The sequence below is a fragment of the Euprymna scolopes genome, chromosome 46 (assembly GCF_053919585.1).
Source record: "Euprymna scolopes isolate OS-2025 chromosome 46, ASM5391958v1, whole genome shotgun sequence".
NCBI classification, from domain to species: Eukaryota; Metazoa; Mollusca; class Cephalopoda; order Sepiida; family Sepiolidae; genus Euprymna; species Euprymna scolopes.
In genome coordinates, this window is record NC_136527.1 from 216,316,065 (window position 1) to 216,328,676 (window position 12,612).

Sequence of the window (12,612 nt, forward strand, 5' to 3'; positions counted from 1 at the left end):
GTTGTAGTCAGGTGGGAAGCAGGCAGACGGAACAGAGTTCCACAGGCGTGCAGTTCTAAGAAAGAAGCTTTGTTCATGGAATCCGCGTTTTGATTAAGGCACAGATATAGAGTGGGGGAAATTTTTCACAGTGGATTCAGCTAGACGGGTGTTTTTCATGACAGATTGGCGAGGGGGGACCAGAGATTGGAGATAAAATAATAAAAAATTTAAAAGTTAAAAAAAAACGTGTACAAATGTTCAGACGAGCACCTGCCATGGAAATAACGATAAAACAAGGATAGGCTCGCAACGTCTCTTCTGTGGGAGAGAGGTTGCAGGGTAGAGAAAAGGGCATCCCCCACTAAGCCACGAAGTCTATTTTGTACTCTGTCAAGGCAGGATAGGCTGTTTTTAGCAGCTCCTGCCCAGATATGGCAGCAGTATTCCATCCTTGAACGTACTTGGCTTTTATATAGATAGAGAATTGCATCAGTAGTGAGATATCTTCTGGAGCGGTAGAAGGATCCCACCATCTTTCCAGCGACCTTGGCAACAGACTTGATGTACGTGTTCCATTTCAGATCAGGAGTAAAGGTCAAACCCAGAAGCTTGTCAAAACACTGGGTCTCTCCCAGACAAGAGCCATCCATCCCAATTGATGCCAGATGAGGATCAGAGCGTTGATGATGTAAGGATAGTTATTGAGAAAAATGCGGACAGACGAACAGACAAGGGTGGATTTACAGGTCAACCCTCCTTTCGTCGGGGGGGGGGGAATAAATAAATAAAAATATAAAGTTTAGAGCTCAACACGTTCATAGACATAATTACGTTTGACACAGTCAGATCACCTAAGTAAAACAACGATGAGCCTACATGTTCTCTCCGCTTATCTCTGCATCGTTTCCAGTCTTCCTAGACTTCTCCTTGCCACTGCACTCAAACAGTACCGATTCAGAAAACATAAGTGATATCCAAAAAAACACCAACAGGGGAGGGGAGGAAAGGAATACAAATGATGGACTTTTTTTTTTTTTTTCGCATGGTACAGAACTCAAATTCAAATATGTTAAAGGCCTAAAACTACACCGTTTGTTCATTTCCACCAGGATTTGACGTCCCCTGGAGACTTTTGGGGCTAACTGTTGCCAAGAACGCTGGGAAAATGGTGGGATCCTTCTATCACTCCAGAAGATATCTCACTACTGATGCAATTCTCTATCTATATAAAAGCCAAGTACGTCCAAGGATGGAATACTGCTGCCATATCTGGGCAGGAGCTGCTAAAAACAGCCTATCCTGCCTTGACAGAGTACAAAATAGACTTCGTGGCTTAGTGGGGGATGCCCTTTTCTCTTCCCTGCAGCCTCTCTCCCACAGAAGAGACGTTGCGAGCCTATCCTTGTTTTATTGTTATTTCCATGGCAAGTGCTCGTCTGAACTCCAATCTCTGGTCCCCCCCCCCTCACCAATTTTTCACGAGAAACACCCGTCTGGCTGAAACTACTGTCAATAATTTCTCCCACTCTTTATCTGTGCCTAAATCAAAACGTAGATTCCATGAACAAAGCTTCTTTCTTAGAACTGCACACCAGTGGAACTCTCTTCCGTTTGCCTGTTTCCCACCTGACTACAACTTGGATGCGTTCAAGTCCAACATAAACAAATTCCTGATAAACCGCTCCCTTAATAAGACACTTTATCAAATCTCCAATAGTAACGATTACTACGATATTATCCCATTGATTACTGTACACAAAATAACCCTTATCCCTGAGTGGCTTCCGGGCCTTGATAAGTGGTGATCCCTCATTCATTCTGCACTCACGGGGGACCATGCATATGGAACTCTCCTCCATTTTCCCACTGACTACAATATGGTCGCCTTCAAGTCCAACGTAAACAAATTCTTGGTGAGCCGTTCCCCTTAAGTAATACAATTCACTAAATTTTTACTACTAACGATTACTACAATATTATCCCATTGACTACTGTACGCTCTTTAACCCGTATCCTCGAGTGGCCTCCAGGCCTTGAAAGTGGTGACTTATGTATACATATATATGTATATATATATATATATATATATATAGATATAAAAAAAAAAAAATAAATAAAATAAAAAAAATGCGTTGGTTTAAAAAGATTACAAATGCGAACAACCACAAAAAAGAAAATGTTGAATTTATTACCTTTACGAAATGTCACGGTCCGGCTTGACTTATTCATTCGTTTCTGGAATACGAGTCTTCGGAACAATATGGAATTGAAAGTTGCCGCTGCAGAAATAGTTAGAAAAAAAAAATAAAATAAAAATTCATGTAATCATGTCGTCTGAAGAAGATTTTAACGTCTACTTTGTTTTCAATTACAAACAACTGCAACAATGGTGTTTTTAAAGACTATGGAGTTTTTTTTTTTTTATTACATTTTCACCCCAAACAAGGCACATTGCCACTTTGGTGTAGGGGGCTACTATCAGGGGCAACAACTACTGGGGTACTATGTAGGGATTTGGGCAGCAAGATATCGGTTCACGTTGCACTTGAACTTCTCCACAGAGCCGTTATATTTTAGTCACCTAAATTACTGATAGTTAACAAAACACTGTGTCGTCCTATTTTAGTCACCTAAATTAATTATAGTTAACAAAACACGGAGTCATCCTATTTTAGTCACCTAAATTAATTATAGTTAACAAAACATGAAATCGTCCTATTTTAGTCACCTAAATTAATTATAGTTAACAAAACACGGAGTCATCCTATTTTAGTCACCTAAATTAATCATAGTTAACAAAACACGGAGACGTCCTATTTTAGTCACCTAAATTAATTATAGTTAACAAAACACGGAGTCGTCCTATTTTAGTCACCTAAATTATTGATATTATTTTTATTTCGGACTACTAGTCTCATCTTTATTAGTTGTTGTTTTTCATCTTTTATTCACAACGTTTCGGCCAACTATTCCTCTGGCCTTTGTCAGGTGGTAACCGCGACGGATAGGAACTTCGAATCTTCTAACTGCATTCTCAGCAATCACTGCCATCCGTAGTTGTTGGCGATCAAGGTTGGATTCAAAGATTCAGGGCCCCGTGGCGCAGTTGATAGAGACGTTGAATCTCTACAGTTCCAGATGAACATTGTCTGAAGATAGCGGTTTCAATCCCACCCAAAGCGTGCCAGAGGTAATTGGTCAAAAATGTGGTGAGACGACAACAACTACGGATGGCAGTCCAACATAAACAAATTCCTAATGAACCGCCCCCTTAAGTAAACACTTTATTAAATCTCCACACTAACGTACTGTACCTGCAATAACCCTTATCCCTGAGTGGCTTCCGGGCCTTGATAAGTGGTGACCACCGTGTAAAAAAAAAAAAAATAAATAAATAAAAATTTAAAAAAAAAAAATATATTTTTTTCAAAACTTGCTTATACGTGATGTAAACATCGTCGTCCAAGGGTTCAAAATCTATACCTTTTCAACCCATTTTTGGTCTGTACTAAGTTTTGTGCATTCCCTAATTAATTTAGTAGTAGCCTTTGTCTGTTGTTAATACCTTTTAAAATCATATCATTATAAAGGGAGGGGGGGGGTCTGTCACTGAAAGAAAATGTCATATTCCAAAATTCACGTAAATTAATCAAGTGTTTATTTTTATAAGAGAAAATATTTCTTTTTTTACTAAAAATGGTGTGCGCCTGGTCTTGCCTGGTCGCAAAATAGGTTTGAATATATTTTCATTTATTCAATTACTAGCAGGGGTACCCGGCGTTGCCCGAGTGTTTGTTTCCGGGACGGGGGGGGGGGGAGTTTTAAAAAATGTTATGGTAGGTAAGTAGGAAGGATCAAACCTGGAGTCATGAGTAAAAGTAGGAAAATAAAGTGTGAAAAAAAAAACAAAAAAAAAAACATCTGCAACGTTAACAGTTCGGCCACCAAGAAAAGTCCATTCCAGTTGTTTATGAAAAGAAAAAAAAAAAAAAAAAAAAAAAAAACGACTACGGAACGTGAAAATATAATGTGAATTGTCCAGCACGCTAACCACTACGCCACAGAGCACTGCAGCTTAGTTTAGTAATTTTAAACAACTTCACATGAAAGAACTACGAAGCCAAACCGGTGTTCTCTTCTCAACTGTTCCTTGTGAACGATCCCCAAACGGTGTTAAGTGGTGGCAGGGGGAGGAGGAATTTATAAGAGAGAAAATATTTTACCACTTCCATTGATCTTAACCGATTTTGGCCGTGACTTCTCAGCAGAAAAAGTATAGAAATCTAAGATTATCTAGGAATTTGAGAAATAATAAGCCTATAACACACCTCAGATATTGTTCTGCCGTTTGTGCATATTATATTTGCATGAAATATCTTGATTTTTAATCCTATTAAGGTCAAAATCAGACGTGAAAAAATGAGTTCATTTTATTTATATAAAGATATAGCGACCAGGTTCTCTCAAATCCTCTCTCCTCTGATCTTGAGCATGTGGTACAATGGGGAAAGAAGTGGCTGGTTACTTTTAATGCATCTGAAACCAAGCTTCTATCTTTACATCATCAACGCTCTGATCCCCATCTGGCATCAATTGAAATGAACGGCTTTCGTCTTGAGGAGGCTCCATGTTTTGACAAGCTTCTGGGCTTGACCTTTACTCCTGATCTTAAATGGAACACATACATCAAATCTGTTGCTAAGGTCGCTGGAAAAATGGTGGGATTTTTTTTTTTTTTTTTACATGGGGGTCACCACTTATCAAGGCCCGAAGGCCACTCAGGGATAAGGGTTATTGCGTGTACAATAATCAATGAGATAGTATTGTAGTAATCATTAGTATTGGGGGTTTTGATAGAGTGTCTTACTTAAGGGGGCAGTTTGTCAGGAGTTTGTTTATGTTGGACTTGAAGACATCCAAGTTGTAGTCAGGTGGGAAACAGGCAAGAGGCAAAAAGTTCCACTGGCGTGCAGTTCTAAGAAAGAAGCTTTGCTCATGGAATCTACGTTTGGATTTAGGCACAGATAAAGAGTGGGGAAAATTACTGACAGTAGTTTCAGCTAGACGGGTGTTTCTCATGAAAGATTGGCGAGGGGGGGACGAGGGATTGGAGCTCAGACAAGCACTTGCCATGGAAATAACGATAAAACAAAGACAGGCTCGCAATGTCTCTTCTGTGGGAGAGAGGTTGCAGGGAAGAGAAAAGGGAATCTCTCACCAAACCACGAAGTCTATTTTGTACTCTGTCAAGGCAGGATAGGCTGTTTTTAGCAGCTCCTGCCCGGCACTCGTATTTACATCACGTATAAGCAAGTCTAGGGTTTTTGAAAAAAATTTTATTTTTATTTTTTTTATTTTTTACAAGGTGGTCACCACTTATCAAGGCCCGGAAGCCACTCAGGGATAAGGGTTATTGCAAGTACAGTACGTTAATGTGGAGGTTTAATAAAGTGTCTACTTAAGGGGGCGGTTCATTAGGAATTTGTTTACGTTTGACTTGAAGACATCCAGGTTGTAGTCAGGTGGGAAGCAGGCAGACGGAACAGAGTTCCACAGTAGATATCTACCTGCTGATGCAATTCTCTACCTATATAAGAGCCAGGTACGTCCGAAGATGGAGTACTGCTGTCACATCTAGGCAGGAGCTGCAAGGAAGACCTTATCCTGCCTTGACAGAGTTCAAAACAGACTTCCTAGCCTAGTGGGGGGTGCCCTTTTCTCTGTACACTCTCTCTCACAGAAGAGACGTTGCGAGCCTGTCTCTGCTTTATCGTTATTTTTATGACAAGTGCTCGTCTGAGCTCCAATCTCCAGTGCCCTCGTCAAACTTTCACAAGAAACACTCGTCTAGCTGAAAACACTATCAATAATTTCCCCCACTCTTCGTCTATACCTAAACCTAAATTCCATGAACAAAGTTTCTTTCTTAGAACTGCACACATGTGGAATTCTTTACTTTACCTGCTTTCCAGCTGACTACAAAATGGCTGTCTTTCTTCCTTTTAATATCAGACTAAAGGCTTAAGTTCCAGATTATAATAATAAAAAAAAAAATAAATAAATAAAAAAAAAATTAAAAAATTAAAAATTTCGAAATTTTTCACGTGGGGGTTCAGTTTTCAATTATAACGTTCTACTAAAGTCAACACGAACTTTGTGACCAGGATGAATAGATTGATAGATAGATAGATAGATAGATAGATGAAAGAGGGAGGAGAGATGCAGTTGGGGTGGGGGGTAATAAAGAAATCTTTTTTGTCCCCTAACTTCCGGTCACATCAGAGTGAGTTGCAAATTTTTTTTTCATTGTGGCCACCACAAAGTTCGTGTTTAATTTTGTACAATATTATAACTGAACCCACCCACCTCCACACGAAAAGTTATTAAATTTTTTTTTATAATCTGAAACATAAGTCGGTACTCTTGCATAATTTGGCCCGAATTCTCGTGATTTCCCGTCAAGCCCGGATCGGGCGAGACCGGCAATCATCGGTGTCGGCCGAGCGTTGTTCAAATGTTGAAACGCTAACGCGACTTTAAAAAGTTTTTTTTTTTTTTTAAATGTTTTTTTTTTGTAATTTTTTATTTTATAATTAGTTATTTTTAATGATTTATTTTGTACTGGACCACCAGCAAATTAACAACATTAAAAAAAAAAAAAAAAATTTTTTCTATTTCTGTGTAACCACCCTACATAAATAAATAAACCTTGCTGAACATTGCTTGAAAATAAAAAAAATAAAAAAATAAATAAAATAAAAAAATAAAATAAAAAATAAGAAATTAAAAAAAAAAAAATTTAAAACAATAAAAAATAAAAAAAAAAAGATAAAAAACAAAAAAAATAAAAAAATAAAATAAAAAAAAAAAATAAATAAAAAATAAAAATAAAATTTATTTCTGTGTAACCACCCTACTACATAAATAAATAAACCTTGCTGAAAAAAAAGTTTTGAAAATAAAATAAAAATAAAAAAAATGAAATAAAAATAAAAAATAAAAATAAAATAAAAAATTAAAAAAATAAAAAAAATAAAATAAAAATAAATAAAAAAATAAAATAAAATAAAAAAAAATAAAAATAAAAAAATAATAAAAAAAATAAAAATAAAAAATAAAATAAAATAAAGTAAAAAAAAAAAAAAAAAAAATTGTACTTACACCTAACATTCATACAGGTAAAACAACCTTTTCTTGAAGATAACATTTTTTAAATAACTTGATAAATATTTTGCAAAATGAAAATAAATACTAAAATAAATTAAATAAACATATTTGCTTCTTTGAAAGTAGTTTTTTTTTTTTTTTTTTTTTGCTTCTTTCCTTAGTTTGCGTCACCGATGATTGCCGGTCTCATCCAATCCGGGCTTGACGGGAATTCACGAGAATTCGGGTCAAATTATGCAAGAGTCTGTAAGTAATTATATTAACAAAAAAAAAAAAGTGAAAATTGTGGAATAAGAGGGGGGGGGGGCAGTCGCCTATTTTTTTTTTTTTTTTTTTCAAGAAAATTAACATTTTGTTTTGTTTATTTTCATTATTTTTTATTTTTTATAATCTGTCTTTGCACACTAAAAACTTTACAACTCGAAGAAAAATGGGCCGACATACACGAGTGCTATCCCACTAGCGAAATACGCGAAATACGCACCGGCTACGATGTTGAAAGTTGTTTGATTGAGGGAGAATTCATTATTTTAAAAAGGAAAGAATTTTTTCGTGTGTGACCTAGTTTGTTTCTTTGCGCCATCTTTCGCCAATTTTCCTGTTAAGAATTTTTTTTTTTTCTTTTACACAGGCATCTCCACATTATCAAGGCCAAGAGGCCACTCAAGGATAAAGGGTTAAAGAGTGTACAGTAGAAATTGGACAATATAGTAATCATTAGTAATGAAAATTTGGTAAATTTGTTAACTCATATGGAACGGCTCATCAAGAACTTGTTTACGTTAGACTTGAAGACAACCATATTGTAGTCAGCCGGAAAGCAGAAAAACGGAAGACAATTCCACAGGCGTGCAGTTCTAAGAAAGAAACTTTGTTCATGGAATCTACGTTTAGGTTTAGGCACAGATAAAGAGTGGGGGGAATTATTGATAGTGTTTTCAGCTAGACGAGTGTTTCTTGTGAAAGTTTGGCGAGGGGGGGGGGAGACCATAGATTGAAGCTCAGTCGAACACTTTCCATGAAAATAACGATACAGTTAGTTGGTGACGTTATAAAATTAATTATTACAAATATTACGAATTACAAACTCCGGCAAAAAAAAAAAAAATAAAAAAAATCAATAAAAAATAAATAACTAAAAAGATAAATAACTAAAAAGATAAATAACTAAAAAGATAAATAACTAAAAAGATAAATAACTAAAAAGATAAATAACTAAAAAAATAAATAACTAAAAAAATAAATAACTAAAAAAATAAATAACTAAAAAAATAAATAACTAAAAAAATAAATAACTAAAAAAATAAATAACTAAAAAGATAAATAACTAAAAAGATAAATAACTAAAAAGATAAATAACTAAAAAGATAAATAACTAAAAAGATAAATAACTAAAAAGATAAATAACTAAAAAGATAAATAACTAAAAAGATAAATAACTAAAAAGATAAATAACTAAAAAGATAAATAACTAAAAAGATAAATAACTAAAAAGATAAATAACTAAAAAAATAAATAACTAAAAAGATAAATAACTAAAAAGATAAATAACTAAAAAGATAAATAACTAAAAAGATAAATAACTAAAAAGATAAATAACTAAAAAGATAAATAACTAAAAAGATAAATAACTAAAAAGATAAATAACTAAAAAGATAAATAACTAAAAAGATAAATAACTAAAAAGATAAATAACTAAAAAGATAAATAACTAAAAAGATAAATAACTAAAAAGATAAATAACTAAAAAGATAAATAACTAAAAAGATAAATAACTAAAAAGATAAATAACTAAAAAGATAAATAACTAAAAAAATAAATAACTAAAAAAATAAATAACTAAAAAAATAAATAACTAAAAAAATAAATAAATAAAAAATAAATTTCTTTAAATATTACAAATATTACGAATTACAAACTCCGGCAAAAAAAATAAAAAATAAAATAAATAAAAATAAATAAATAAAAAATAAAATGAATAAAAAATAAAATAAATAATTAAAATAAATAAAAATAAAATAAATAAAAATAAATAATAAATGAATAAAAAAATAAATAAAAATAAAAAAAAATAAATAAAAAATAAATTAAAAAAAAAAAAAAACACGCAAAAATTCTTTCCTTGTAAAAATAATGATTTCTCTTTCAATTGAGCAATGTTCAACATCGGAGCCGATGCGTATATCGTTAGTGAGGTAAAATAAAAAAAATATGAGTTGGACGTAAAACGCAATGAAATTTAAATATCCGCTCCATTTTTTAAAAAACGTAAAACTTTAAAAAAAAAAAAAAAAAAAAAAAAAAAAAATTTTTTTTTTTTTTTAATTTTTCAAAACTTAATAAAAAATTTAAAAAAAGTGGGGGGGGGATTGAAAACTTTCTTTTTTTTTTTTTAATTTATTTTTGCCAATGTTTTCAGCGAATTATTATCGATAGTAAACCAGGTGTATCAGAATTTTTGACACCCCTAACACGAAACTGCGAATAAAATATTAAAAAACTCGTAATTTCTCTTTTAAAAGTGGGTTGTTTATTTTCTTTATGGATTATACTTCCAAAATAAACTATTAAAGTTGTTTTAAAATTAATAGAAATATTTTTTATTTTTTTAAAAACAGTAATGAATTTTACGAACTCAATATTTTTCAATTTTTAAACTTTAAAAATCTATCAAAATTTTTCTATTGATTCTATTTTTACGATATTTTCAGGGTCAATGTGAAATTTTATGCTCTTTCCAATAAACCGAATATAATATTTTAGACAAACGTTTTTTTTTTTAATTCACGCCACCCACCCACCCCATTTTGAAATGTCTATTAAAAAGTAATTAATTTACTCAAAGTTTTATATATCATAAATTAAAGATAAAAGATCAAATAATATATTCAAATTTAAAACAAAAAAATTAGTGTTTTTTTTAGAAATTTACCAGTAAAGTCCGAAGTTTAAAACCTTTAAAAAAAAAATAATAAAAAAAAACACGTTTTTTTATGAAACCTTCGTCCTTGCTCCTTTAATTGAAAAAAAAAAAAAAAAAAAAAAAAAAAAAAAAAAAAAATTTGGTCTTGAATTACATTTTTCGAGGAGTTATAAGCTTGGAAAGACGGGGTGGAATTATTCACTATTTTTCACGAAATTTCTTACACACCTAGTAAATCGATCCCCCATAAAAGAACCACTCAATGTTTGAAGGCCAAACTGCTTTAAAAAAAAAAAAAAAAAAAAAAAGGGGTTAGGGTCGTTTTTTTTTTTTTTTTACGTGGAGAAAGGAACAAAAATGAAAATTGTTTCAGTCGTGAAGGATTTCTCCACTTACAAAAAAGGGGGGGAGGGGCTTGATCTTGGACTTTTGGAATAGACCCCTCCCTATAACCTCCACATTTTAAGGGCTTTCGGAATAGACATCCCCCCCCCCCGGTCCTCCCCATGTTAAGGGTTTTGGGAATAGACACCCCCCCGTCCTCCCCATGTTAAGGACGGCTTTCGAAATAGACACCCCCTCATAACCTCACCATGTTAAGAATGGCTTTTTTTTTTTTTTTTTTTTTTTTTTTTACACAGTGATCACCACTTATCAAGGCCCGGAAGCCACTCAGGGATAAGGGTTATTGCAAGTACATCACGTTAGTGAGGAGATTTTATGAAGTGTTTAATTAGGGGGGCGGTTCATTAGGAATTTGGAATAGACATCCCCGACCTCCCCATGTTAAGAACGGCTTTTGAAATAGACACCCCTCCTAACCTTAACATGTGAATGACTTTCGGAATAGACACACCCCATAACCTCCCCATGTTAAGAACGGCTATCGGAATAGACTCGGCATACTCGAAAACCTAGAAAAGTTGACATGTCGAATGTGAACGGTGCGTTTGACGTAAAACGCAAAATGAAATTTAAATTTCCATTTTTAAAAACAACCGTTGAAAAAGAGCGTTTTCCGCAAGTTTAAAAAAAAGGGGGGGGGGCTTGAGAACGGAAATTTTTTTAGTTTTACCGACCCCCTCGGCATTCACCTATAATTTGTCGACTTTTATAGGTTTTCGGGTACGCTGAGAACGATTATCGCATTTATTTTTTGCGCAGACACGCAGTTATACGTATTTGAAGACATTCAGTATCCAACGTAATCCCCATCATTTTTAATGGCGGCCGTCTTGTTTTCCAATAACAAAAAAAGGCCGGAAAAAAAAAAAGGCTAAATATGACGCATATTACAGGACCCCCCCCCCTCTCGCCGCCACCGACGTCGCCGCAGAAAAAAAAAAAAAAAAAAAAAAAAAAAAACGTATGGTGGCCAGGGAGGGAGGAGAGGCAAAACACACTCGCCACCGCCTCTCCACCGGCTTTTGTAAAACTTACTGACACCAATATTTTGTAAAAACTTCGGTACTTGTACAGTTTAGTCTAGGCATTAAAAAATATTGGGTTTGTATTACTGTACACACAAATTCGAAAAAGTTGTCAAAAAACAAATATATAACAAATAAATGTTATCAAAGGCAAGATAAGTTACTTTTCTACCAAACTGGATATATTTTTTGTGTTTTTATTCAATGTAACATGTTTATTCAGCTCGAAAACCATACAGTATTTACCGATGTATTGGAACATTCAAAATGGCGTCTCACTACCTCTTTAACACGGTAAGTTTAGGAAAAGGTGTTATAAATAAAAAACTGGATAAAATACTGTTAAAAACTCGCTCAATATATGTTACAGTGACATAGGCCAAAAAGTCTTCTCTAACAGAAAAAGCTGTAAAAAAAATCAAGATAAATAACATGTTACCAAAGGCAATATATGTTACTCTTCTACCTAGCTGGATAAGCTTTCAGTGGTTTTACTTAATGTAAAATGTTTATACAGTTCTTAAAACAAGTAATGTCGAGCGGTACCCGAGCTAAAAAGAAAAAAAGAAAAGAAGAAAGAGAAAAGAAGAAAGAGAAAAGAAGAAAGAGAAAAGAAGAAAGAGAAAAGAAGAAAGAGAAAAGAAGAAAGAGAAAAGAAGAAAGAGAAAAGAAGAAAGAGAAAAGAAGAAAGAGAAAAGAAGAAAGAGAAAAGAAGAAAGAGAAAAGAAGAAAGAGAAAAGAAGAAAGAGAAAAGAAGAAAGAGAAAAGAAGAAAGAGAAAAGAAGAAAGAGAAAAGAAGAGAAAAGAAGAAAGAGAAAAGAAGAAAGAGAAAAGAAGAAAGAGAAAAGAAGAAAGAGAAAAGAAGAAAGAGAAAAGAAGAAAGAGAAAAGAAGAGAAAAGAAAAAAGAGAAAAGAAGAAAGAGAAAAGAAAAAAGAGAAAAGAAGAGAAAAGAAAAAAGAGAAAAGAGAAAAGAAAAAAGAGAAAAGAAAAAAAGAGAAAAGAAAAAAAGAGAAAAGAAAAAAAGAGAAAAGAAAAAAAGAGAAAAGAAAAAAAGAGAAAAGAAAAAAAGAGAAAAGAAAAAAAGAGAAAAGAAAAAAAGAGAAAAGAAA

General features: G+C 33.1%; 1 protein-coding gene across 1 annotated transcript in view; it reads right to left on the minus strand.

The window, feature by feature from the left end:
- Positions 1 to 12,612, minus strand: part of LOC145270362 (uncharacterized) — a 33,695-nt gene that overhangs the window by 11,844 nt on the left and 9,239 nt on the right. Inside the window, exon 3 of the mRNA XM_080126011.1 lies at positions 2,175 to 2,261. The gene's annotated coding sequence lies outside the window, so the exon portion shown is untranslated. The remainder of the gene's footprint in view (positions 1 to 2,174; positions 2,262 to 12,612) is intronic.